This window comes from Bos indicus x Bos taurus, chromosome 2, assembly GCF_003369695.1.
Source record: "Bos indicus x Bos taurus breed Angus x Brahman F1 hybrid chromosome 2, Bos_hybrid_MaternalHap_v2.0, whole genome shotgun sequence".
In the NCBI taxonomy this organism is placed as follows: domain Eukaryota; kingdom Metazoa; phylum Chordata; class Mammalia; order Artiodactyla; family Bovidae; genus Bos; species Bos indicus x Bos taurus.
The window spans coordinates 84,023,460-84,048,694 of NC_040077.1; positions in this window are offsets into that span (position 1 = coordinate 84,023,460).

Here is a 25,235-nt window from a genome sequence, read left to right on the forward strand (position 1 = left end):
ATTGGATAGTGACAGCTGCAATAATAAGGACAAAAAGGTCATTTAAAGTTCAGTTTGCTAGGCACATGATAGGCAACAAATTCATTACAAAGTCACTTTTTAAAAATTATGGTGGTTATTAGAAGAAGAAAAAATCCATCTTGTTTCTAAAGAATTCTGCAGCATCCTAAAAGAGCTAAAAAATAGATTTTCAGGGATTGTTAAGGAAGTTGGGATACAAAGCTTCAGCCAACAAAAGGATTTGCTGATGCCTCTGAGAGTGAAGAACAGCCTTACTATCACAGGCAATCATACAGTATCTATAATTTGGCACAGTATGCATCTTAGATCTGCACAGACCCAGGCTTTGCCACATCTTGTTGCTATAAAGAACTATTTAAGTTCATAGTCTGTATTTTAAACTGAAGGGGGAAAAAGCTAAATAGTATTTGGAAAGGAAAAGATACGGGTAAAAATTCTGTAGCACTGTAAATGAATGAGTGCTTCATCCCACAAAAACTAAAATGTGTCTAAATTTTGCTTTCTGGAAGTAATTCCCAAGACAGTGAGGAAAGAAAGAAAGCATCAAGGCAGGAGATTTTATAGAGAAGTAGAAATTGCCTTCAACAGAATTTCACATTATGTGAACCTACTTACATTTATTGCCAACTGCTTTTCTATAGCTCTCCTGTTATAGCTCAGTGTGACCTAAAGCATTGTCTTCAGAACTAAAAAAATTCACATTCAGATATGGCTCAGCCACTTTTATGATCTTGTATGTCATTCATCCTTTCTTATGCTCAGTTGCCTTGTGTGCAAAATGGGAATAATATTAATAATATCTAACACATAGCGCTGTTGTGAGGATTAGAGGAGATAAAAATGCATTATAGTACCTGGCATAGCACATATAGTACACAACAATAAGTGTTAACTACTATTTGTTAATGAATGCCATAGTGCAGAGAATATAAGTCTATTATGCTATCTTAATTTGTAATCCAGAGAAACTATTACACCGATTTTTCATAAAATTTGGGAAAATTAGAATGCCTATTGAAGCTCTCTCTATGTATATATTACTCTTTGCTCTCTTGGGAGGGGGAAGGAAGGAAAGCATATGTAGTCAAGAGTTTAAGGCACTTGATAAATCAACTAGATACCTACTAGAGAGGTCAAGCTCCGCAGCACTGCTATCCAGCAGTACTGTCTGGGATGATGGAAATGTTCTATGTCAGCACTATCAACTGTGGTAATCACTAGATACATGTGGCTAGTGCAACTGAGTAATTGAATGTAACTTAATTTTAATTAATTCAAAATTAAATAGCCACATGTGGCTAATGCTACCATATTGAATAACACAGCTTTATACTGAAAAGTACTTTCCATTAGACCTTCTTGGAAAATGTAAGAGAAAGTTAAGTCTCAGTGAATAAAAGTTTAACATAAGTATCAAGGCCTGCTTCCTTAATTCAATCTCTGAATCTTTAGAACAATTTTATTTACTAAGCTATGATGGACTAAAACGTTAAGAAAATCAAGAGAGTCTTTGTTGAGTGATATGAGAAAAACGGTGAGCTATCCGGATATCATAGTATGGCAGAGTTCATTGTCAGCTGCTTGATAAGATGGAAAACACCAGGACCCTACAAGAGCTGCAACTTTCATAAGCTTCCCAAGGAGGTATCCCTGAGGGAAGCCAATGCCAAAAGGAACTACTACCAGAAGAATCAATGCTGGAAAACCAACAAGGAATAGTTTTTAGGGTTGGCTTACAAAGATGTGACTTCTTGGAAATCCTCACTTCCTCTACTTTCAGTGGGATGTTTCCCTTGTAGAAAAATAAACTTTAATTTCCCTTTGCCATGTAGCCTAACATATTCACAGGTTCTGGAGATTATAACATCTTTGAGGGGCCATTATGCTGACCATTATGTACACATATTCTCCTGACAAAGTAGCTACGATGATGCTTTGGGTCCTCAGGTATCAATGTCAATTTGGATCCTATGTCCAACAGTGTTAGCAAAACATTCCTGTACCCCTTTTTCCAAAGTATATCCTAGTAAATAGTCTCAGGTGCCTTTCAGTAATGAATGGAGAAATCATTACTCTTTTTATATGCTGTTGGTGTTTCAGGGTCCTTTGTTTATGGGAACTTGGCTTTCCCTTAAGTAAATGAATTCTAAATCTGAGAACTGGCTCAGGTCTGTGAGCTGAGCAAGGGATTATGATATTTTGTTGGCATGCCTTTTCCTAGCTTCCTGATCATCAATACTTGATTTATTTTGGTTATATAGATTGTGAGATACCATTGTTGCTGCTGCTGCTAAGTCACTTCAGTCGTGTCCGACTCTGTGCGACCCCATAGACGGCAGCCCACCAGGCTCCCCCATCCCTGGGATTCTCCAGGCAAGAACACTGGAGTGGGTTGCCATTTCTTTCTCCAATGCATGAAAGTGAAAAGTGAAAGTGAAGTTGCTCTGTCGTGCCCGACTCTTAGCGACCCCATGGACTGCAGCCTATCAGGCTCCTCCGTCCATGGGATTTTCCAGGCAAGAGTACTGGAGTGGATTGCCATTGCCTTCTCCAACTTCCAGTCTATTGATATTTGACCCATAGAAATGCCTTGCTCTCTCTCCACAGCTCTCTGTGGATTAGGCACACCATGCTTTCACTCTAAACTTAGATCTTGACAGCAAGTACATTCACCTTGCTTCTGATAGCAATTAATAAGTATACCTCTTGATCTCTGTTATTTTAGGATTCTTTCATTCTTTTTGCTATCAGTTGATCCAAGATCTATAATAACATCTTCTGCTGCCAGTCCTGCCTACAGAGGTGAGCTGCTACTGATTTCAACAATACTGGTGCCTCTCTTATTAATGCAATCCCTATGGAAACTGAGCAGGATCTTCCCAGGGATAAGCCCCTGGTGTCCCCTGACTCTTGTTTGTAGAAAAACTTTAGCCTCCTAGGTCTTCCTCAAGTTCCAAAGAACAAATGTGGTCAGAGAAATGAGAAAATATTAGCACAAAGAAAAACAGTCAAGCAAGACAAAGTAATAATTTAGCCATAAAACAAACAAGGAATTCCAGTTCCTTTTCAAGGGTTATAGATATTAATAACATCCTCAACATCCTTGAGTTGTTTTTCAGATAATAAAACCCTCAAAAAGGAAGTTAGCTGCTGACCACCAGCACATAGGACCCAGATAGGTTAGAACTAGAAGGTTGATAACTAAGATTCCTGAAACATCATCCTGTTACTTCACCATCAGCCAATCAGAGAACTGTGCATGAGCTAATCGCACACCCTGGGACCCTCTCCCTCACACTATCTTTAAAAACCCTTCCCTGAAAGCCATCAGGGAGTTTGGGTCTTTTGAGCATGAGCTGCCCATACTCCTCGTTTTAACTCTCTGACTATTCTTAAAGAAAATTAGTTTAGGCTTCTAAAGAGATCTTCTGGCTTCAACCCTTCCCTTTATAATTGTCATTAATTGCCCTTAGCCTTTATTGTCCTTCTCTAATGCAGAGGCAGGTCAGGTGGTCTGGTATTCTCATCTCTTTCAAAATTTTCCACAGTTTATTGTGATCCACACAGGCAAAGGCTTTAGCATAGTCAATAAAGCAGAAATAGATATTTTTCTAGAACTCTCTTGCTTTTTCAATAATCCAGCAGATGTTGGCAATTTGATCTCTGGTTCCTCTGCCTTTTCTAAAACCAGCTTGAACATCTGGAAGTTCACAGTTCACGTATTGCTGAAGCCTGGCTTGGAGAATTTTAAGCATTCCTTTACTAGCATGTGAGGTGAGTGCAATTGTGTGGTAGTTTGAGTTGGTGATGCACAGGGAGGCCTGGCGTACTGCAGTTCATGGGGTCGCAGAGTCGGACACGACTGAGAGACTGAACTGAACTGAACTGAACTGAATGCATCAATCTACCCCAGCAACAGTCATGCAATTCAATAATCTTTAAAAACACTATTTCACATGAACCTCTCAGATGCTTGACCTATCACACCTACCAGTGTATTTCCTTTCACCGGTCAAAGTTTTAACAATTACATTGCAAACTCATGCCAGGTTCTATCAATGCTCCATCTCCCAACTCTGAATATACTTCCTAGACCAATCCTATACTTCCCATCTTAGAATATACTTTCTAAAACCAATCCACTTCTAGTATCAACTGCAGTCAATTTTTTCCCCTGGAAAATAGTCTCTAAGACTCTGATATTTACATACAAAATGTTCATTGATGATGTTCTTGGGAACAACTATAGATGGTGAGGGAAGAAGGACTGGGTAGAAGAAGGACTCAACCTATGAAGAATTTACAACAGCAGCCACAGACAGTGTCTCAGAGATGTCTGGAAATAAGACAGTCCTGCATAGTTGTTTCAGTTAAAGCAAGAGGCCTGAGCATTTGTTGTTGTGTTGTTTAATTTCTCGGTCATGTCTGACTCTTTTGCAACCCCAATGACTGTAGCCCCCCGCTCCTCTGTCCATGAGATTTCCCAGGCAAGAATATTAGAGTGAGTTGCCATTTCCTTCTCCAGGTGATCTTCCCAACCCAGGGATCGAACCTGCATTTCCTGCGTTGATCAGGGGATTCTTTACTACTGCACCACCTAGGAAACCCTGAGCATTTGTACCCTACAAAAACCAGTCCTTAGAGATAGCTATGAAGGTGGGAATGAAATCAAGGTAAATAAGCTTCTTGCACTTGAGGACAGTTCCTAGAAAGGGACTCCATTGTAAGCCATCAACAAATTCTTCCATCAGCTGCAGGAATGAGTACCTTGATCCTGAGAGGAGGATCTGGGCAACACACACAGCATCCATTTCAAAGGGGTTCATACTCATTGGTAAGTGATAAATGGAAATAAGACTTTCCATTTATCTTGCAACATTGGATATAAGACTTTTCCTTGATATCTCATGAAGAAAGTAATGGCAATCCACTCCAGTATTCTTGCCTGGAGAATTCCATGGACAGAGGAGCCTGGCAGGCTACAGTCTATGGGATCACAAAGTCAGACACGACTGAGCAACTAATACTTTTGATATCTCATGTAAACTAAGGACTCTAAAGTTCACAGAATTTTTACACCTGATCAGCAAGATTCATGGCACTCTCTTTCTTGTTTTTTATATCCTAAGCTTAAGTATGATGATGTTTCTGGGAATTTTGTGTGAATGTACCAATCTTATCTCAGCAATAAATGAAGAAGTAAGGGAAGTTCTGCTATAAACACCTAGAGTTTTGGAGGGGGAAATCACAAACTTTCAAAACCATGAATCAGAACAGTGGTAGCAGTAGAAAGTCAAGAGAAACCACAGAAGAAAATTAAGTCTATGACCTGAGATAGGTTCACCAGGGGATACTTCCTTCAATAACAACTGAAGGATCTGGGTTTCATTTTCATCAACTAAGATAGGCAATGGCAACCACTCCAGTACTCTTGCCTGGAAAATCCCATGGACGGAGGAGCCTGGTGGGCTGTAGTCCATTGGGTCGCTAAGAGTTGGACACGACTGAGCAACTTCACTTTCACTTTTCACTTCCATGCATTGGAGAAGGAAATGGCAACCCACTCCAGTGTTCTTGCCTGGAGAATCCCAGGGACGGCTCCGCCTGGTGGGCTGCCGTCTCTGGGGTCGCACAGAGTCGGACACGACTGAAGCGACTTAGCAGCAGCAGCAGCATAGGTTTTGAATTGTTATGTTTTCATTGTCATTTGTTTCTAGAAAATTTTCACTTCCCTTTTGATTTCTTCAGTAAGCTGATTGTTATGTAGAATCATGTCGTTTAATCTCCATGTGTTTGTGTTCCTTACAGTTTTTTCTTGTAATTGATATCTAGTCTCATAGCATTGTGGTTGGAAAAGATGCTTGATATGATTTCAATTTTCTTAAATTTACTGAGGTTTGGTTTATGACCCAGGATGTGGTCTATCCTGGAGAATGTTCCATGTGCACTTGAGAAGAAGGTGAATTCTGCATTTGGATGGAATGTCCTGATGACATCAATGAGACCATCTCATCTAAAGTATCATTTAAGACTTGTGTTTGCTTATTAATTTTCTGTTTTGATGACCTATCCATTGGTGTGAGTGGGGTGTAAGTCTCCTACTATTATTGTGCTACTGTCAGTTTCTCCTTTTTTGTCTGTTAGTGTTTGTCGTATGTATTGATGTACTCCTATGTTGGGTGCACAGGTATTTACAATTGTTATGTCTTCCTCTTGGATTGATCCCTTGATCATTATGTAGTGTCCTTCCTCATCTGTTGTAATCTTCTTTATTTTAAGGTCTGTTTTGTCTGATATGAGGATTGCTACTCCAGCTTTGTTTTGCTTCCCATTCATATGGAATATATTTTTCCATCCTCTCACTTTTAGTCTATATGTTACTTTAGGTCTGAAGTGGGTTTCTGTAGACAGCATATATATGGGTCTTGTTTTTGTATCCATTCAGCCAGTCTGTGTCTTTTGTTTGGAGCATTTAATCTATTTACATTTAAAGTAACTATTGATATATATATCCCTATTGCCATTTTCTGAATTGCTTGGAGTTGATTTTGCGGATCTTTTTTCTTCTCTTTTATTTCTTGACTGTAAAGTCCCTTTAACATTTGTTGTAAAGCTAATTTTGTAGTACTAAATTCTCTTAACTTTTGCTTATCTGAAAAGCTTTTTATTTCTCCATCAATTTTGAATGAGATCCTTGCTGTGTACAATAATCTTTGTTGTAGATTTTTCCCTTTCAGTACTTTAAATATATCCTGCCATTCCCTTTTGGCCTGCAGAGTTTCTGCTGAAAGATCAGCTGTTAAACATATGGGGTTTCCCTTGTATGTTACTTGTTGCTTCTCCCTTGCTGCTCTTAATATTCTTTCTTTCTGTTTAGTCTTTGTTAGTTTGATTAGTATGTGTCTTGGCATGTTTCTGTATGAGTTTATCCTGTATGGAACTCTTTGTGCCTCTTGGACCACTTGACTATTTCCTTTTCCATGTTGGGGTAATTTTCAACTATAATCTCTTCAAAAACTTTCTCATACCCTTTCTTTTTCTCTTCTTCTTCCGGGACCCCTATAATTCAAATGTTGGTGCATTTAGTATGGTTCCAGAGGTCTCTGAGACTATCCTCAGTTCTTTTTATTCATCTTACTTTAGTCTGCTCTTCAGAAGTTATTTCCACCATTTTCTCTTCCAGCTCACTGATTCATTCTTCTGCTTCAGGTATTCTGTTATTGATTCCTTCTAGAGTATTTTTAATTTCAGTCATTGTGTTGTTTGTCTCTATATGTTTATTCTTTAATTCTTCTAGGTCTGTTAATTGATTCTTGCATTTTCTCCATTTTGTTTTCAAGGTTTTGATCATCTTTACTATCATTATTCTGAATTCTTTTTCAGATAGTTTGGCTATTTCCTCTTCACTTATTTGGACTTCTGTGTTTCTAGTTTATTCCTTTATTTGTGTAGTATTTCTCTGCCTTTTCTTTCTTTCTTTTTTTTTTTTTTTTTTTTAACTTATTGTGTTTGCAGTCTCCTATTCCCAGGCTTCAATGTTGAATTCTTTCTCTTTTGGTTTCTGCCCTCCTACGTTCCATCCAGTGGTTTGTGTAAGCTTCCTATGGAGTGAGTGTGTGCTGAGTTTTTGTTTGTTTGTTTCTTCTCTGATGAGTAAGGCTGAGTGAGGTGGTAATCCTGTCTGCTGATGATTTGGTTTCTACTTTTATTTTGTTTGTTGTTTAGATGAGGCTACCAGGGAAGCCCAGAGCACTACCAAATGAAAGTCAACATCTCAGTCCTGTCTGACATTTTGTGACCCCATGGACTAGTTCTCAAGGCCAGATTTCTGGAGTGGGCAGCTTCTTCCCTTCTCCAGGGCTTCCCTGGTGCCTCAGAGGGAAAACATCTGCCTGCAATGTGGGACACCTGGGTTCGATCCCTGGGTCAGCAAGATTTCCTGGAGAAGAAAATGGCAACCCACTCAGTACTCTTGCCTGAACAATTCCATAGACGGAGGAGCCTGGTAGGTTACAGTCCATGAGATCGCAGAAAGTTGGAAATGACTAAGCAATTTCACTCTCCAGGGTAAATTTTGATGATTCTCTGAGGCATCCTGCACAGGGTGCTACTGGTAATTGGGTTATGCTAGGTCTTATATTCAACTGGTTTCCTTTGTGTGAGTTCTCATTATCTGATTCTCCCTAGGGTTAGTTCTCTGGTAGTCTAGGGTCTTGGAATCAGTTCTCCCACTCCAAAGGCTCAGAGCTTGATCTCTGATCTGGAACGAAGATTCCACAAGTGATTTGTTATGGCATTAAGTGAGATTAAAGCAAATATCCAAATGAGAAACCAAAAATGAATCGCAGACAAATGGCAGTTACATTATCAGGCAAATAATAATTAAAATAATGGAATATACACATAATATATACACCCATGTGCAAAATCCAAACAGCCCAACAAAAATCAAGTACAGTAGACTGACCTGGCAAACAAAGGATATTTACCAGTTAAGAACAAAACTAACTAAAGCACAAACTGAAAAACAAAACTAAAGCAAGGTGCCAAGTGGGGAATAAAGCAATGAAAACAAAACTAACAGATATTTTGAGAGGAATGAAAGAAAGAAAGAAGATATGCAAAGTTAAATAGAGGTAGATAAAGAAGATTTATATACACGAAAGATTAACTGCAAAGGGAAAAGAACAATAGGAGAGGCAAACAAAGGAATAAATGTAGAAAAAATATAATAGACTTAAAAATTAAGATTATAAAAAAGAGAAAAGAAAATGGAAGAAGAAAGAAAAGAAAGAAAGAAAAGAAAACTCCATAGAACTGCAAAAGCCCAACATAGAGGCAATGGTTTATAACAACAATAAAAAGTATGACTGAATATACACATATACATATGCACCCATAACCAAAATCTAAAAAATCCAACATAAAAAAAGTACAATAGATTGACCCAGTGAACAAAGGAAACCATAAATTATATCTACCAGAATAAAATTAACTAAAGCACAACTGGAAAACAAAACTAAAGCAAGGTGCCAATTGGGGAATAAAGCAATGAAAATAAAATTAACAAATATGTTGAGAGAAAAGGAAAGAAAGAAAAGAAAGAAAGAATAGATAGGAAAAGTTAAATAGAGGTAAATATAGAAAATTTGTATACATTAAAGATTGACTGCAAGGGGAAAAGAACAGTAGGGAAAGCAAACAAAGGAATAAATGTAGAAAAAATAATAATAGGTTTAAAAAATTAAAATTAAAAAAAAAAAGAGAAAAGAAAGAAAAAAGGAAAACTCCACAGAACTGTTAAAGCCCAATGTAGAGGTAGAGGTTTATAACAACAATAAAAAAAATATGACTGAGAAAAAAAAGAAATGCTCAAAAGCTTAATTAGATTTCATAGTGCCAATAAAATTGACAACTTCAACAGAGGGGTGGAAAGGGGGAAGAAAACATTTTAAAAATCCAAAAGAATCTACAAAACAAATCAAAACATCTGAATAATAAATGTTTTTTTGAGTCACTGCTGTCAGAGTCCTTTCCCTCACTGGGAGTCACAGTCCACCTCACCTCCTTAAGATGCCCTCCAACACTGTGCTGATCTCTGGACCTGCTGTGGGGGCAGCTCAGATTCTAATCTGGTCCTACTCCTGTGTGTTCTTGCCTCCAATGTCCATAGCTATCAGAACTAGTGTGTTTTCTTTGGTGGGAGCTCTCAATGTCCTTTTATATATTCCATAGACACAGAGTCTGCCTAGTTGATCATGTGGATTTAATCTGCAGCTTATACAGCTGGTGGGAAGGTTTTGGGTCTTCTTCTTTAGCCACACTGCCCCTGGGTTTCAATTGTGGTTTTATTTCCACCTCTGCATGTGGGTCATGCACTGGGGTTTGCTCCTGAGCCTGCCCTGGAAGACTTGTGTTTGCCCCTGTGGGGGCCAGGTGTGGAAATGGTACAGATGTTTGGGTTGCAGGGGTTCTGGCAACACCAGGTACTCAGGGGAGTTGGCGGCTAGGGCAGCAGGAGATATAGCGCTCTAGAAGGGTATGGCAACCAGTATTGGCCAATATACGCCAGTATTCTTGCCTTGAGAACTCCCCCCGCCCCCGACAGAGAAGCCTGGCAAGCCACAGTCTACAGGGTCGCAAAAAGTCAGATACTACCAATGCAACCCTGCATACGTAGACACAAGACTTTTTGCCTGTGGCAGCTCTGCCCCAGTGAGAGGTGAGCATGAAGGTGGCGCAGCTGCTTGGCTTGCAGGGACCCTGGCAGTGCCGAGTGTTCAGAGACACGGACTGCCTCCACCCCAGGGGTTATGGCCCTATCAGAGTCTTTTTTCAAGCCTCTTGCAGCTGGCAATCAGAAGGTCTCTTTGGCCAGTCTTTCTCTGTAGCTCTGCCCATTCAGGCACTTAGAGGGCTCCCTTACCTGGCGTCCTTGTCTGTTGTTCCACAGGTCAAGCACATAGAGGGGCCCCCCTGGGTGGGGTCCTACTCTGTAGTTCAGCATGTCAGGCATTTGATGGCCAATTTCTCTATTGTTCAGTTGCCGATGCTGGCACTGGGGAGAGAGAAGCTATGGTGATGGCTCCACCTGCTATGCATGACTCAGCACTATTACCTTTCTTCCATGGCTGCCCGGCTTTCCTCCATAGACATTTCCCCCAATAGTCTCGTCCCTCACATCCCCTTAATCTGTCTCTCCACAGTCAACCTCAGCCCTCGCCCTGGAATTGCTCCCTAAACTCCAGCTCCCAGCTGTTGCACCTTCCAGGGGACCTGTGTCCCTGTCTGGGATATGTAGCTGCGGCAAGGACTGTCTGATTCTCATTCCATTTAGACTGCCACAGATCAGCTGATTCACTTTCAGCCTTAAATGTTTCTCCTTTGGCTAAGACAATTGACCCAAAGTGGGGCTTGGACCCCTGCTTCAGTTCCCCCACCCCCCAAGGGCAGGTCCAGTCCTACTAACACTCCTGTTTTTCCCCCTAGTTTCTTCTTCCTACCGAGTTTTGCATGATTCTGTATATTCTTTCCCACTGGTCAGGTACTCCTGTCTGCTTTCAGCTGGTGTTCTGCATGCACTTCTGTGTTTGAAGGTGTATTCCTGTTGTATCCATGGAGAGAGATGTACTCCACGTCCACCTACTCCTCTCCCATCTTGTCCTCTCCCATATTCTTTTAATTAATGAAGTTCTACTGTTAAGAACCAGTGCTTCCCTGATGGCTCAGTGGTAAAGAATCCACTTTCCAATGCAGGAGGCACAAGAAACACAGGTTCAATTCCTGGGTCAGGAAGATCCCCTGGAGAAGGGAACAGCAACCCATTCCAGTATTCTTGTCTGGGAAATCCCATGTACAGAGGAGCCTGGGTGGCTATAGTCCACAGAGTTGCAAAAGATTCAGGCATGATTTAGTGACTAAACAGTAACAACTAAGAGCCACTGAGCCATTATTTCTTGACGAGAAAGCGGCACTGCAGAGGGGAGGTTGATTTATGTACATTTAGACACAGATATTTGCCCTCCTGGCTGAGAGGTTAGAATTCTGTTCATTTGTTTTCCCTTCATCAGTCATTTCTCCTTTCAAATAATAAGTGGATAAACATTTCATTCCGTTCCAGTTTAATTTCCAGTAAAAATTTCATGTATTAAAAAAGATGGATCTAGATTTTGAAGTCTCCCTCACTGGTTTTGAAAGAGTCAACAAAATATCCCTAGGAAATTTAGCAGTCAGCTATACTTTTTATAGCTGAGGTGAGGGAGTGGGTAGTGATAAAATCTGTTTGGTATTATCCAAATAAAGACCATAGGGCTAAGTGTCCTACAAGATTTAATTAAAAGCATATTATGTTCCTCTAGATTTTTTTACATCACAGTGATAAGCCTTATAGAATGCAGAAGATTTTGTAGTTTTTATTCAATTCCACATCATAGTCTCACTAACCATTCTGAAAGATTTGGTCCAGACGACAATGATAATGAAGGCATTCCATTTGTAATTTAACAAGAGGAAAGAAATAATTACCACTTAATTGTTGTCCAAAAAAAGCACATATAACTACTACTCATTATTATCTTCATTATTACATGTATAGTACTGCAAAACATAACTGACATCTGAGAGACTATTTAGAATTCCTAAAATTGTTTGAACATTGGAGAACTTCTACTCACCCCATACATATTCCATATAGAATGATGTTCAATTGTGAACAAGTGTAGTATCATACAATATGCATTTACCCATACTAGTTTAAGGCAGTAGAGGAACAGAGGTAGCAGAAAAGAGATTAACCAAAGCCTTTACACTAAATTATAAGGTTGTGGTGGTGGTGGTTTAGTTGCTAAGTTGTGTCCAACTCTTTCAACCCCATGGACTGTAACCCACCAGGCTCCTCTGTCAGTCCATACCATCACAAAGAGTCGGATAGGACTGATGCGACTTAACACACACACACACACACACACACACACAAACATATCAAAACATCTTTGGGTCAGTTGATTCAAACTTGGAAATAACATCCCTGAGAAACAATCGTTTAAGTAGTGGTTATGTCCCAGAACAGTTTATACAACTCACAATGTATTAAAGTTTACCATATCACCCTTTCACCATGCATGGTGCTGTTTTTAATAGTGTTAAGTAAATTTTAAAAGGAAACTATTAGGCTGAGGCAGCTTTCATGTCTTAGTGCCTATGTAAGCAAATGGAAACCCAAGTCTGTGATGCCTCAAGGTTAAGATCAAAACTCAAGGACAACCAGTCACAAACAGCCAACCAGACTGTCCCAAATAAGGTAATTGCTTTTCTTCCACCTGTTCTCCATAAGCATCTATTCCCAGCTTCTAGTAATGGAGCACTCCTAACCACTTATGGTTTGGCACTACCCTATTACAAATTTAATATGTCTCAGTTTTATCTCACAGAGAAGGCAATGGCACCCCACTCCAGTACTCTTGCCTGGAGAATCCCAGGGACGGAGAAGCCTGGTGGGCTGCCGTCTATGGGGTCACACAGAGTTGGACACGACTGAAGCAACTTAGCAGCAGCAGCAGCAGTTTTATCTTAACAATAGTAAATCACATCCCCCATCCAGGTAGAGGATAAAGAATAGCTGTCTCAGCCCCACTGTGAGAGCAGGAAATCTGCTTGGTTTTTGTCTCAGTAGCTCAGAACAGGAATCAAAGGTTGTTCAGGAGGTAGAAGCACTGCTGCTCCCCCGGGAGCTGCCCCATCCAGGAGACACAGTCTTACAAGGGCTTCCACGGAAGCTTCCCCTCTGCTATCCTTAAGGCCAGCTCTCCAAGCAGCAGCCCAGGAGACCCTTTATCATGCAAACTAGATCTTGCTGCTTCTCTTCTCACAGCTTTCCAAGGTTTCCCATTATACTTTGAAAAAGATTCTAAGTCCTTATTCTGACCTTCATGATCTGGCCTCTGGCTGCTTCTCTGATCTCATTTCCTGCCACTCTTCCCCCTCTCACTCTATTCCAGCCGCTTGAGCCTCCTGACAATTCTTCAAATGCATCAGGCATGTTCCCACTTCAAGGCCTCTGCATTCGTTCGGCGTCTACCTGAATGTCCCTCCCCTAGAAGAGACACGGCTTGCTTCCCCGTTTAACTTCTGTCTGTGTGCTACGGTCACCTTCTTAGAGAGGTCTTCTCTGATGGCCATAATACAGCACTGCAGTCACTCTTAGCCAATTGCCCTCCTTCATTTTATTTTTTTTCCATAGCACTTAATACTCTCTAAGTTCCATGACATATTTGTTTATCTTCCTTGGTACAGTGCAAGCCCCATTAGAGCAGGGAATTAGTCTTGTTCACTATCGTATTCCTACCACGGTGAATGGCACACAGTACACATTCCATACGTATTCGTTACATGAATGAATGAGAGGTATGACTCTCTGAGAAAATTGTTCACAAATCACGGCCTGCCCAAATTTGAAATTGGTTTCTATCATCTCAGTAAATACAAGATAAGTTAACTAAATAGGAATAGTCAGCTATACAATAACTACAAGATGCCTTTGAACAAAATACATTCTGCAAAATTAAAAACCAAAAATGTTCTAAGTCAATATATGGAATATTTCATCTAATCACCCTGTGCCCTGATTATAGCCAAAAGCTCTAAAACTATCTACAACTGCACTCTCTACTCCTGTATATTTCCCAAACTGTGCATATGTATATACTCCTCCAAGGATCTGGCTCAAATGTAAAATACCTAGGGCTACTAGCATTCACAGAGGCAACATCATCCTCAAGTTTCTTCAGCACTCAAAGCTTAATGAGACAATATACTCAGCAGGATTGATGACTACTGATCATGGAATGATAGACTGTTAGAGCTGAGACAACTAAGAAATGATTTTATCAACCCTCTAAATTACTATTTGAGTAAATAAAAGCCCAGAGAGAAGTTGCTGAAAGGCACCAGAATATGCCACTCCCAAAACAGTCTTTATGGCAGATGTATTATTTTGAGCTAAAGACCTTTGAGAACCAGCAGAAACAGAAAAAAGCTCTAAAAACAGGGCACAGGTTTTCCTTTTGTAAAAGAAATTTACATTTATAAAGAAAATTTTATTTGTAAAGATGTCCTTCCTCTCCCATGCTAGGAGGAGGAGGAGTCTTAACTAGTCCCTTGGACTGCAAGGCCACCCAACCAGTTAATCCTAAAGGAAATCAACACTGAATATTCATTGGAAGGACTGGTGCTGAAGCTGAAGCTCCAATACTTTGGCCACCTGATGCGAAGAGCCTACTCATTAAAAAAGACCCTGATGCTGGGAAAGATTGAAGTCAGGAGGAGAACAACAGAGGACAAAATGGTTGGATGGCATCACCGACTCAATAGGCATGAGTTCGAGCAAGCTCTGGGGAACGGTGAAGGAAAGGGAAGCCTGGGGTGCTGCAGCCCATGGGGTCACAAAGAGTCAGATACAACTGAGCGACTAAGCAACAACAGCAAGAGAGTAGAAACCACTTCAGTCTGCATAATAAACCATAATAACCATTTACCGTTCATAACTATTTACCTTTCTTTTCCTGGTCACCTCCCCATAACTTGCCTCCCTCACCCAGCAGTCCAAAACTTCTTTTCCTTTATTTAGCCTAAGACTGTATATAAGCTCAAGTTGTAAGTACCCCTTTGGGATTCTCACTGAGTACTTCTGAAACAGTTAGATGTCATTTCAGGGACTCGGAAGAGCTCTGGTTCCACAGTTCTTTATGTCTCAGAGCAGAACAGAATTCAGTGAGAGGCAAAGTGATAGATAAGAAGTGATTTATTAGAATAGGATGGTTGTGAGGTTTACAAGTGGGCAGGTGAGAAATGCTGCACCCCAAGAACTTACTGGACTATAGTTTTATAACCAAAGGAAAAATTAGGAGGGGGAGAAGAATTTTGCCTTTCTTGAGGATGTCATGCTTCTATCATCAGCTCCTCCTCCAGGTTGAGTAGGGGAGTCTTCTTGTCCCTACATGGCCAGGGTAGATCCACAAACTATTGTTTTTTTATGAGTGTAGAGAGCATGTTCTAGAGATCATTAACCTATTGAGCACATGGGGCAGGATGTGGGTCTTAAGCCACCATTGTTTTATTGTTCAGGGGCATGTCTCACGCTTCTGCTGCATGGTTTTGTTGCTGAGCAAGCCTGCATGGTTTTGTGGTTAAGCAAACCTATCTTTTTGAGTAATCATTAACTTGCAGGGGACAGAGGTCTCCCATATTTTTAATTTACAATCCCCTAGTGGGTGGTGGTGGTGTAGTCACTAAGTGTGTCCAACTCTTTGCCACCTCATGGACTGTAGCCCAGCAGGCCCCTCTGTCTGTGAGAAATAACTGTTTAATCATCTACTTTGTCCCTTCACCACGTCCCTATCACTCCCATGTGTATGTATGATACACCTGTTAATAAACTTGTTTCTTTTTCTCTTGTTAGTCTGTTTTATCAGTGTAATTTACAAAGTCCCAGTTGGAGAAACCAAAGTGGATAGAGGGAAAAATTTTTTACCCTCTCTACAATGCTGATGAACCTATATCATTTTATTAAACACCTTCATGAGAGGTTTTGTTTCGAAGGCATTATTTATCATTTTCCCCATTCTTCTTAATTTAGGACATAAATTTGTGTTATATTACCCAGTTTTTTTCTTTAATGTTCAACTCTTCAGAATCTGGTGTAGTGGAGAGTGGTTGACTTTTGCCTGCCCAGTAACCCTCCATCCCTCCCAATATACATACTTCTGAATTACTTACGCTTTCCTCATGCTTGTTTGGAATGCAAACCCTTCTGTGACTGCAAAAGTCAGCCTCTGACCCAAGCCTAGTTAACTGCAGCACAGATTATCCCTGACAACAGTAACTGATTCATTAATGGACACATGACCCAGTTAGATCTATTACAGCAGTCTGAAATCTTAGTTACAAGGGTAGGGAGGAGAGGAAAATTCACAAATATCTGCCTTGATCCACAGTCAGCCACAGAGGGAAAACCTTCCTGAAAAGTGAGCCAACACAATTGAAAGCAGAGTCAACAGACAGAAAGAAACTGAGACCAGATGACATTGTTAGGACCTTTAGATCCAGTTCTGCCTACAAGTTAGTTTTTCAGTTACTCAGGTCAGTGCCTTGAGCTGAGCTCTCTGTCATATGCCACCAAAAGTATACTAACTAACAAATAACTGTAGAGATTGTTGTATGAATTTACAGAGAGAATGCAAATAGCTGGATATTTGATACAGAGCTATTTGAACACACAAGAATAAAGCATTTCACTTTCATTTACTGTCAATAAAAGAGGCTAAAGCTAGGAGCAATACAAATATATAGTTAACAAGTTTCTTGGCTCCAATTTAAAGCAAGGACCCTATTGCCTGAGTTTTTAATCATTTAACCCACTTTCTTCCATCCTAATCTCTAGCGGAAATAACTACCATAAATTGTTCAAAAGAAAACATCTTGTGAATCAGATTTCTATTTCTACTGGTTGATGAAAAAAATTTTAATATAAAAACATAGTATAATAAAAAAACTATAGCACAATATAGTAAGATCAATTTGAAGGTTTGTTTCTATTCTTAAGGCAGAAAAATTGATGACTATAACACCAACTGCATGCATACTTATCCACAGTTCTTGTGATCCCCAAATGTAGTTACAAAACAAGTCATGCATACCAATTTTCAGCTAGGAGGAATACTAATACCAGCCAAAGGAGCTCAGTTTCCCCTCTCTCTGTGTGGGGTCACTCACTTAATATAACTGGCAAAACAAAATGGAAAAGCTACATTGAGGTAGAGTTCAACACTATTTAATGGAGGGAATATGGTAAAAAAAATCCTTATTTAGCAACACATTTTTCCATCCTGAGGAGCTTAGAAAGGTTTCATGTGCTCCCAGTCCTTTCTGGAGGGCTATAATCCATGAGTTATTTGGCTAAGTAATCTGCTTTCACCCAAAAACTCATACTTCTAATTGTATTTTGAATAGGAGACATAGGAGAGGGCAATGGCAACCCACTCCAGTACTCTTGCCTGGAAAGTCCCATGGATGGAGGAGCCTGGTAGGCTGCAGTCCATGGGGTCGTGAAGAATCTTGACTTCCCTTTCACTTTTCACCTTCATGCATTGGAGAAGGAAATGGCAACCCACTCTAGTGTTCTTGCCTGGAGAATCCCAGGGACGGGGGAGCCTGGTAGGCTGCCGTCTTGTGGGGTCACACAGAGTCGGACACGACTGAAGCGATTTAGCAGCAGCAACAGCAGCATAGTTCCTTTGATTATTCATGCCTTTGTCAATACAGAAATAAAACTGTGCACATAAACATTAATATATAAAATTAAATCAATCCAAAGAGTTCAGGAGGAAAAAAGGCACAATCACCTAATGATGAGTAAATTGATACCAATGTGCTTTTATCATGAATTAGATGAAAGTTTTCTCAATTCTTTACTTACCCAACAAAAAATGAATTAAATGTTCTATTGATTCAAAAGTAGCTTGATATAGTAAAGATGGCCATACTCCCCAAATTCATGTATAGTTGCAATTCCTAACAAATTCCCAACAGGGTTGTTGTAGTTATGGACAAGCTTAACCTAAAATGTATACAGAAAGGCACAGGAATCAGAACAGCTAAGGCAATTTTGCAAAAGAAGCGTAAAGTGGAAGACATCACTCTACCCCATGATAATTTAACTACATAGTGGTGGTGATCCAGACAGTGTGGTGTTAGTAGAGGGATAGAGGCAAAAATTAAGGGAACAGAACAGAGAATGAATAAATAGACCCAAATGAATGTGTCTGAATTTTGTCAAATGTGCAAAGCCATTGATAGAGGAAAGATATATCCTTTTCAACTAATATTGCTAAAGATATTAGACAACCATAGCCTAAAGAAAAAAAAAAAAAAAACCTCTCTAAACCTTACACCTTATACAAGAATTAACTCAAAAGGATCATAGACATAAATGTAAAATTTTTTTTAATTTTTAAATTTAAAAACTTTGTTTAAAACTTTTAAACAAAGACATGGGAGGAAATCTTTAGAACCAATGACTAGGTTTGACACTTAAAAACACAGTCTGTAAAAAGGAAAAGGGTGATAAACTGGACCCCATCAAAATTTAAAATACTTTGTTGGCAGAAGAACCTGTGCAGAATACGAAAAGAAAAGCAGCAGAGAATTTCCAGACATATATATCTAGCAAAGGACTTTCATGTAGAATATATAGAGAAGCTCAAAACTCAACAGTACTGCATTCCATTCACCAAATTATGGCTTAGGAGGCTCTGCAGACCTATTCCCCAGAGAAACTATCATAACTTGTCAAATTACTCCTAAGAAAAGTCTCTGGAAGAAACATTTATTCAAGAAAATCTGCTAAATTCAGTAAGAACAGCAAGAGTTTGTGAAATGAAGCATATCCCACTTCCCAGTTGCCCCTCTCAACTCAGCCTGACAGAATTGCCACTTTAGGTGGGTGCAGCCAAGAACACAATTCCTGGAGAGGGTGTGGAGAAAAAGGAACCCTCCTACACTGTTGTGGGAATGTAAGGTGCGATAGCCACTGTGGAAAACAGTATGGGTTCCTTAGAAAACTAAAAATAGAATTACCACATGATCCAGCAGTCCCACTCTTGGGCATATATCCAGACAAAACTACAATTCAAAAAGATACATGTACCACCTGTGTTCAGAGCAGCACTATTCACAATAGCCAAGACATGGAAACAACCTAAATGTCCACCAAGAGATGAATGGATAAAGAAGATGTGGTACATATATACAATGGAATACTACTCAGCCATTAAAAAAATGAAATCATGCCATCTGTAGCAATTTGGAAGCAACTAGAGATTATCATACTAAGTGAAGTAAGTCAGAAATAGGAAGACAAATACTATATATCACTTATAAGCAGAATCTAAAATATGCCACAAGTGAACCCATCTATGAAGCAGAAACAGAATCAGGGACATACAGAGCAGGCTTATGGTTGCCAAGGGGGAATGGATTAGGGGAGCAATGGAGTAGGAAGTTAGGGTTAGCATATGTAAACTTTTTTATGTAGAATGAGTAAACAACAAGTTCCTACTGTATGGCACAGAGAACTATATTCAATATCCTATGATAAACCACAATGAAAAAGAATATTTAAACAAAGAATGTATGTAAATGTATACCTGAATCACTTTGCTGTACAGCAATAATTAACACAACTTTGAGAATCAACTATCATCCCTCAAGAAAAATATTTATTTTTAAGAAAAATAAATACATATATAAACAAAAATACATATGTAAAAATGCATATGTAAACAAACAAACAAAAAAAACCCCATTCCTCACCCTCCAGCTCACATTCCAGGGCCGTGGTATCTCTCCCAGGGAGGGGCAGGCCATGCAGTCTGAAGGTCAGTGTGCTCGTTTCCACTCAGACTTCTTTGTAGAGTAGAGGCTCCTCTGCAAGCGGCGCACCTGATGCTGTGAGAATGCTGAGCAACTGGATCACTCCCATGTTGGTAATGAGAATGAAAAATTATGTAGTCACTTTGAAGAAGAGTGTAGTGGTTTCTTACATAACTAAACGTGTTTTATCATACAACCAGGCAATTGTACTCTTGGGCATTTATCACAAGAAAGTAAAAATTTATGTTCACACAAAAACTTGTACACAAATGTTTGTAACAGCTTTCCTTATAATAGACAAAGCTGGAAACAACCCAAATGTCTTTCCATAAATGAGTATTAAACAAATTGTGGTATATCATAAAATAGAATACTGCTCAGAAATGAAAAGGAATTGACTAAACTTAGATGGATCTCAAGAAAATTATACCAAGTAGGGGGAAAAAGCCATCTCAAAAGATTACTTACTGTATAATTCCACCTATCTAACATTCTTGACCTAAACTGAAAGAGATGAAGAACAGATTAGCGATTGTCAGGGATTAGAGGTGAGTGGTTATGGCTTTAAAAAGGTAGCACAAAGGATCCTGAGGATGTAATTGTTCTGTGTACCACTGTGGTTATGGTCACATGAGTGTGCCCATGTGATAACATTGCATAGGACAAAGTACATATACACACAAATGAGTGTTTGTAAACTGGTAAAATCTGAATAAAACTTATGGATTGCACCAATGTCAATTTTGTGGCATTGTACTACAGTCTAGGGGAGAATTTGCCACCTCAAAATATGTCTCTTTGGCATATTAATTATTTTAAGCTTGTCATTTTCTAAGAAACAATAGCCATGGGAAAACTAAAAAAGAAGGAGGAGTTACCCCTTTTAGGAAACATTTGCTTTTATTAGGGAAATCTCCACTTTTAAGGGTGTCTCCCTGAATGTAGCAGGAAGAAGAGGATTTCCAAATCTATAGAAACTGTTATCAATAGAAAAGGCATAGACTTCAGCCTGCATAACAACCTTATCCTTGTTTACTGTGCTTTACCTGGTTTGTTGTACATTGTTCAGTTGCTAAGTTGTGTCCCATTCGGCAACCCCAAGGACTGCAGCATGCCAGGCTTCCCTGTCCTTCACTATCCCATGAAGTTTGCTCAGACTCCTGTCCAATGAGTCAGTCAGTGATGCCGTCCAACCATCTCATCCCCTGTCACCCCCTTCTCCTCCTGCCCTCAATCTTTCCCAGCATTAGGGTCTTTTCCAGTGAGTTGGCTCTTCACATTAGGTGGCCAAAGTATTGGAGCTTCAGCTTCAGCATCAGTCCTTCCAGTGAATATTCAGGATTGATTTCCTTTAGGACTGACTGGTTGGATCTCCTTGCTGTCCAAGGGACTCTCAAGAGTCTTCTCCAGCACCACAATTCAAAACCATCAGTTCTTTAGTACTCAGCCTTCCCTTAACTGACTCTCCCCACTGTCAACATCCTGTTTTATCTTTAGCAGAGGATGGAATTTAAGATATCTGGCCACTTTGGTGAATTACTCAGTTTTCCTGAGTCTTTCCAGCATTTGTTGTTGGTGTTCAGTTGCTAAGTAGCGTCTATCCTGCATTGGCAGGCGGATTCTTTATCACTGAGCCACCAGGGAAGCCCTCTCCAGCATATACATGTTTTTAAGCTTTGGTTTGATTTTTCTCCTGTGAGTCTCTCTCATGTAAATTATATTCTTAAATCAGCCAGAAGAACCTAGAAGGCAGAGGAAAATGTCTTCCTCCCCAAGAGCAGTAATTCAGGAGTTAACTATAAGAGAAACTAGGCGAAGGGCATCTGGGATTTCTCTGTATTATTTCTGAGAGCTACATGGGAATCTACACTTACCTAAAAGTAAAATGTTTTTTGATAAAGGTGAGTAGAGTGTCACAAAAAGTTGAATGATTTTTAGATAAGCTGAGCTGGGATAGTCATGTTGTCACCACTCCTAACCACCTGAACCTGATAATTTCTTTCATATAACCATATTTTGACTCTTTATGACAAAAAAAAACAAAAAATACAGTGTGTGAGAGCCTCTTTGTCCTGCTATGATCCCCCTGGTTGCTAACAGATTGAGAAATTTATTCTGGTTAGTCACAGGTTGTGCTGCAAAAGTGGTCAACACTGTGCAAAACACATGTCATGGTGTCCTGGGCATGGGATCAAATCCTGTCTTTGTCTCCTGCAAGATCTGTGACCTTGAGTATATTATTTACTCTCTCAAAGTCAGGCATATACAATGGTGTAAGAATAATTTTTGTGAAAATTAAATGTGATAAAATATGTCAATAAATGGCTTTATTAAAGGATCAAACAATTATTGCTATTAAGTAGAAATAAAGCCATAATGATATTTCTCAGCTCACCTAATCAAGTTCCTGAATTACATGAAAGAGAAATCTGAGGCCAGGAAAAGTGACTGTTGGAGGCTAGACAGAAAGAAGCCTATTGGGTGAGGAACAGGACACTGTCTTTGGAAGGCCAGTCCCATTTTTACAAAAGAAAGATTTTAAGTATCTGAAGAAAATCACCTCTTATTCTACTACTTTTTATTCTCCCACTGCACCCAGGTGATACTATACACAGTATATTTGTTTCATAAATGAGGACAGATTCAATTACCAAAGAAAATTGCTTAGGCAACTTCTAACAATATGCATTTATTTCACATACAGTTTTTTTGTTATATTGTTAGTTTCAGATTAAAAACCAGCACCACTTTCTTCCCTCTGTCTCAATAGCAATACAGCAAACTTCAGTACTTGTAGACATTTTTTTCTAAATTTTCTTAAGCAGTGAAACAGTCAAGCCCCTCAGCCAATTTTTATTTCATTAAAATCCAAATTGTGTCAGTATAGTCATTGTCTTTACTGGTGGAAAATGAGCTTTCTGGTTGTTATCCTTAATGGAAATTGACCTGATGTTAAAACTAGCAGACTTTTCCAGAAATATCTGGACATTTTACATTCTCATTCTATTTCTGTAAAGTCATTCTAAATAAAGGTTTTAGTATACCTAAAACTAATACAAAGTTCTATGTCAGTTATATCTCAACCAGAAAAAAAAAAAAAAAATTCACCACAGGTGTAAGCTATGTTTGATGACTGATCAGTTCAGTTCAGTTCAGTCGCTCAGTTGTGTCCAACTCTTTGCGACCCCATGAATCGCAGCACGCCAGGCCTCCCTGTCCATCAACAACTCCCGGAGTTCACCCAGACCCACGTCCATCAAGTCAGTGATGCCATCCAGCCATCTCATCCTCTGTCGTCCCCTTCTCCTCCTGCCCCCCAAACCCTCCCAGCATCAGAGTCTTTTTCAATGAGTCAACTCTTCACATGAGGTGGCCAAAGTACTGGAGTTTCAGCTTCAGCATCATTCCTTCCAAAGAAATCCCAGGGCTGATCTCCTTCAGAATGGACTGGCTGGATCTCCTTGCAGTCCAAGGGACTCTCAAGAGTCTTCTCCAACACCACAGTTCAAAAGCATCAATTCTTTGGCACTCAGCCTTCTTCACAGTCCAACTCTCACATCCATACATGGTCACTGGAAAAACCATAGCCTTGACTAGACGAACCTTTGTTGGCAAAGTAATGTGTCTGCTTTTGAATATGCTATCTAGGTTGGTCATAACTTTCCTTCCAAGGAGTAAGCGTCTTAATTTCATGGCTGCAGTCACCACCTGCAGTGATTTTGGAGCCCAAAAAGATAAAGTCTGACACTATTTCCACTGTTTCCCCATCTATTTCCCATGAAGTGATAGGACCGGATGCCATGATCTTCGTTTTCTGAATGTTGAGCTTTAAGCCAAGTTTTTCACTCCCCACTTTCACTTTCATCAAGAGGCTTTTTAGTTCCTCTTCACTTTCTGCCATAAGGGTTGTGTCATCTACATATCTGAGGTTATTGAGATTTCTTCCAGCAATCTTGATTCCAGCTTGTGTTTCTTCCAGTCCAGCGTTTCTCATGTACTCTGCATATAAGTTAAATAAGTAGGGTGATAATATACAGCCTTGACGTACTCCTTTCCTATTTGGAACCAATCTGTTGTTCCATGTCCAGTTCTAACTGTTGCTTCCTGACCTACATACAGGTTTCTCAAGAGGCAGGTCAGGTGGTCTGGTATTCCATCTCTTTCAGAATTTTCCACAGTTGATTGTGATCCACACAGTCAAAGGCTTTGGCATAGTCAATAAAGCAGAAATAGATGTTTTTCTGGAACTCTCTTGCTTTTTCCATGATCCAGCGGATGTTGGCGATTTGATTTCTGGTTCTTCTGCCTTTTCTAAAACCAGCTTGAACATCAGGAAGTTTATAGTTCACGTATTGCTGAAGCCTGGCCTGGAGAATTTTGAGCATTACTTTACTAGCATGTGAGATGAGTGCAACTGTGCGGTAGTTTGAGCATTCTTTGCATTGCCTTTATTTGGCATTGGAATGAAAACTGACCTTTTCCAGTCCTGTGGCCACTGTTGAGTTTTCCAAATTTGCTAGCATATTGAGTGCAACACTTTCACAGCATCATCTTTCAGGATTTGAAATAGCTCAACTGGAATTCCATCACCTCCACTAGCTTTGTTCATAGTGATGCTTTCTAAGGCCCACTTGACTTCACATTCCAGGATGTCCGGCTCTAGGTGAGTGATCACATCATCGTGATTATCTGGGTCATGATGATCTTTTTTGTATAGTTCTTCTGTGTATTCTTGCCATCTCTTCTTAATATCTTCTGCTTCTGTTAGGTCCATACCATTTCTATCCTTTATCGAGCCCATCTTTGCATGAAATGTCCCCTTGGTATCTCTAATTTTCTTGAAGAGATCTCTAGTCTTTCCTATTCTGTTGTTTTCCTCTATTTCTTTGCATTGATCACTGAAGAAGGCTTTCTTATCTCTCCTTGCTATTCTTTGGAACTCTTCATTCAGACGCTTATATCTTTCCTTTTCTCCTTTGCTTTTCGCTTCTCTTCTTTTCACAGCTATTTGTAAGGCCTCCCCAGACAGCCATTTTGCTTTTTTGCATTTCTTTTCCATGGGGATGGTCTTGATCCCTGTCTCCTGTACAATGTCATGAACCTCATTCCATAGTTCATCAGGCACTCTATCTATCAGATCTAGGCCCTTAAATCTATTTCTCACTTCCACTGTATAATCATAAGGGATTTGATTTAGGTCATACCTGAATGGTCTAGTGGTTTTCCCTACTTTCTTCAATTTCAGTCTGAATTTGGTAATAAGGAGTTCATTATCTGAGCCACAGTCA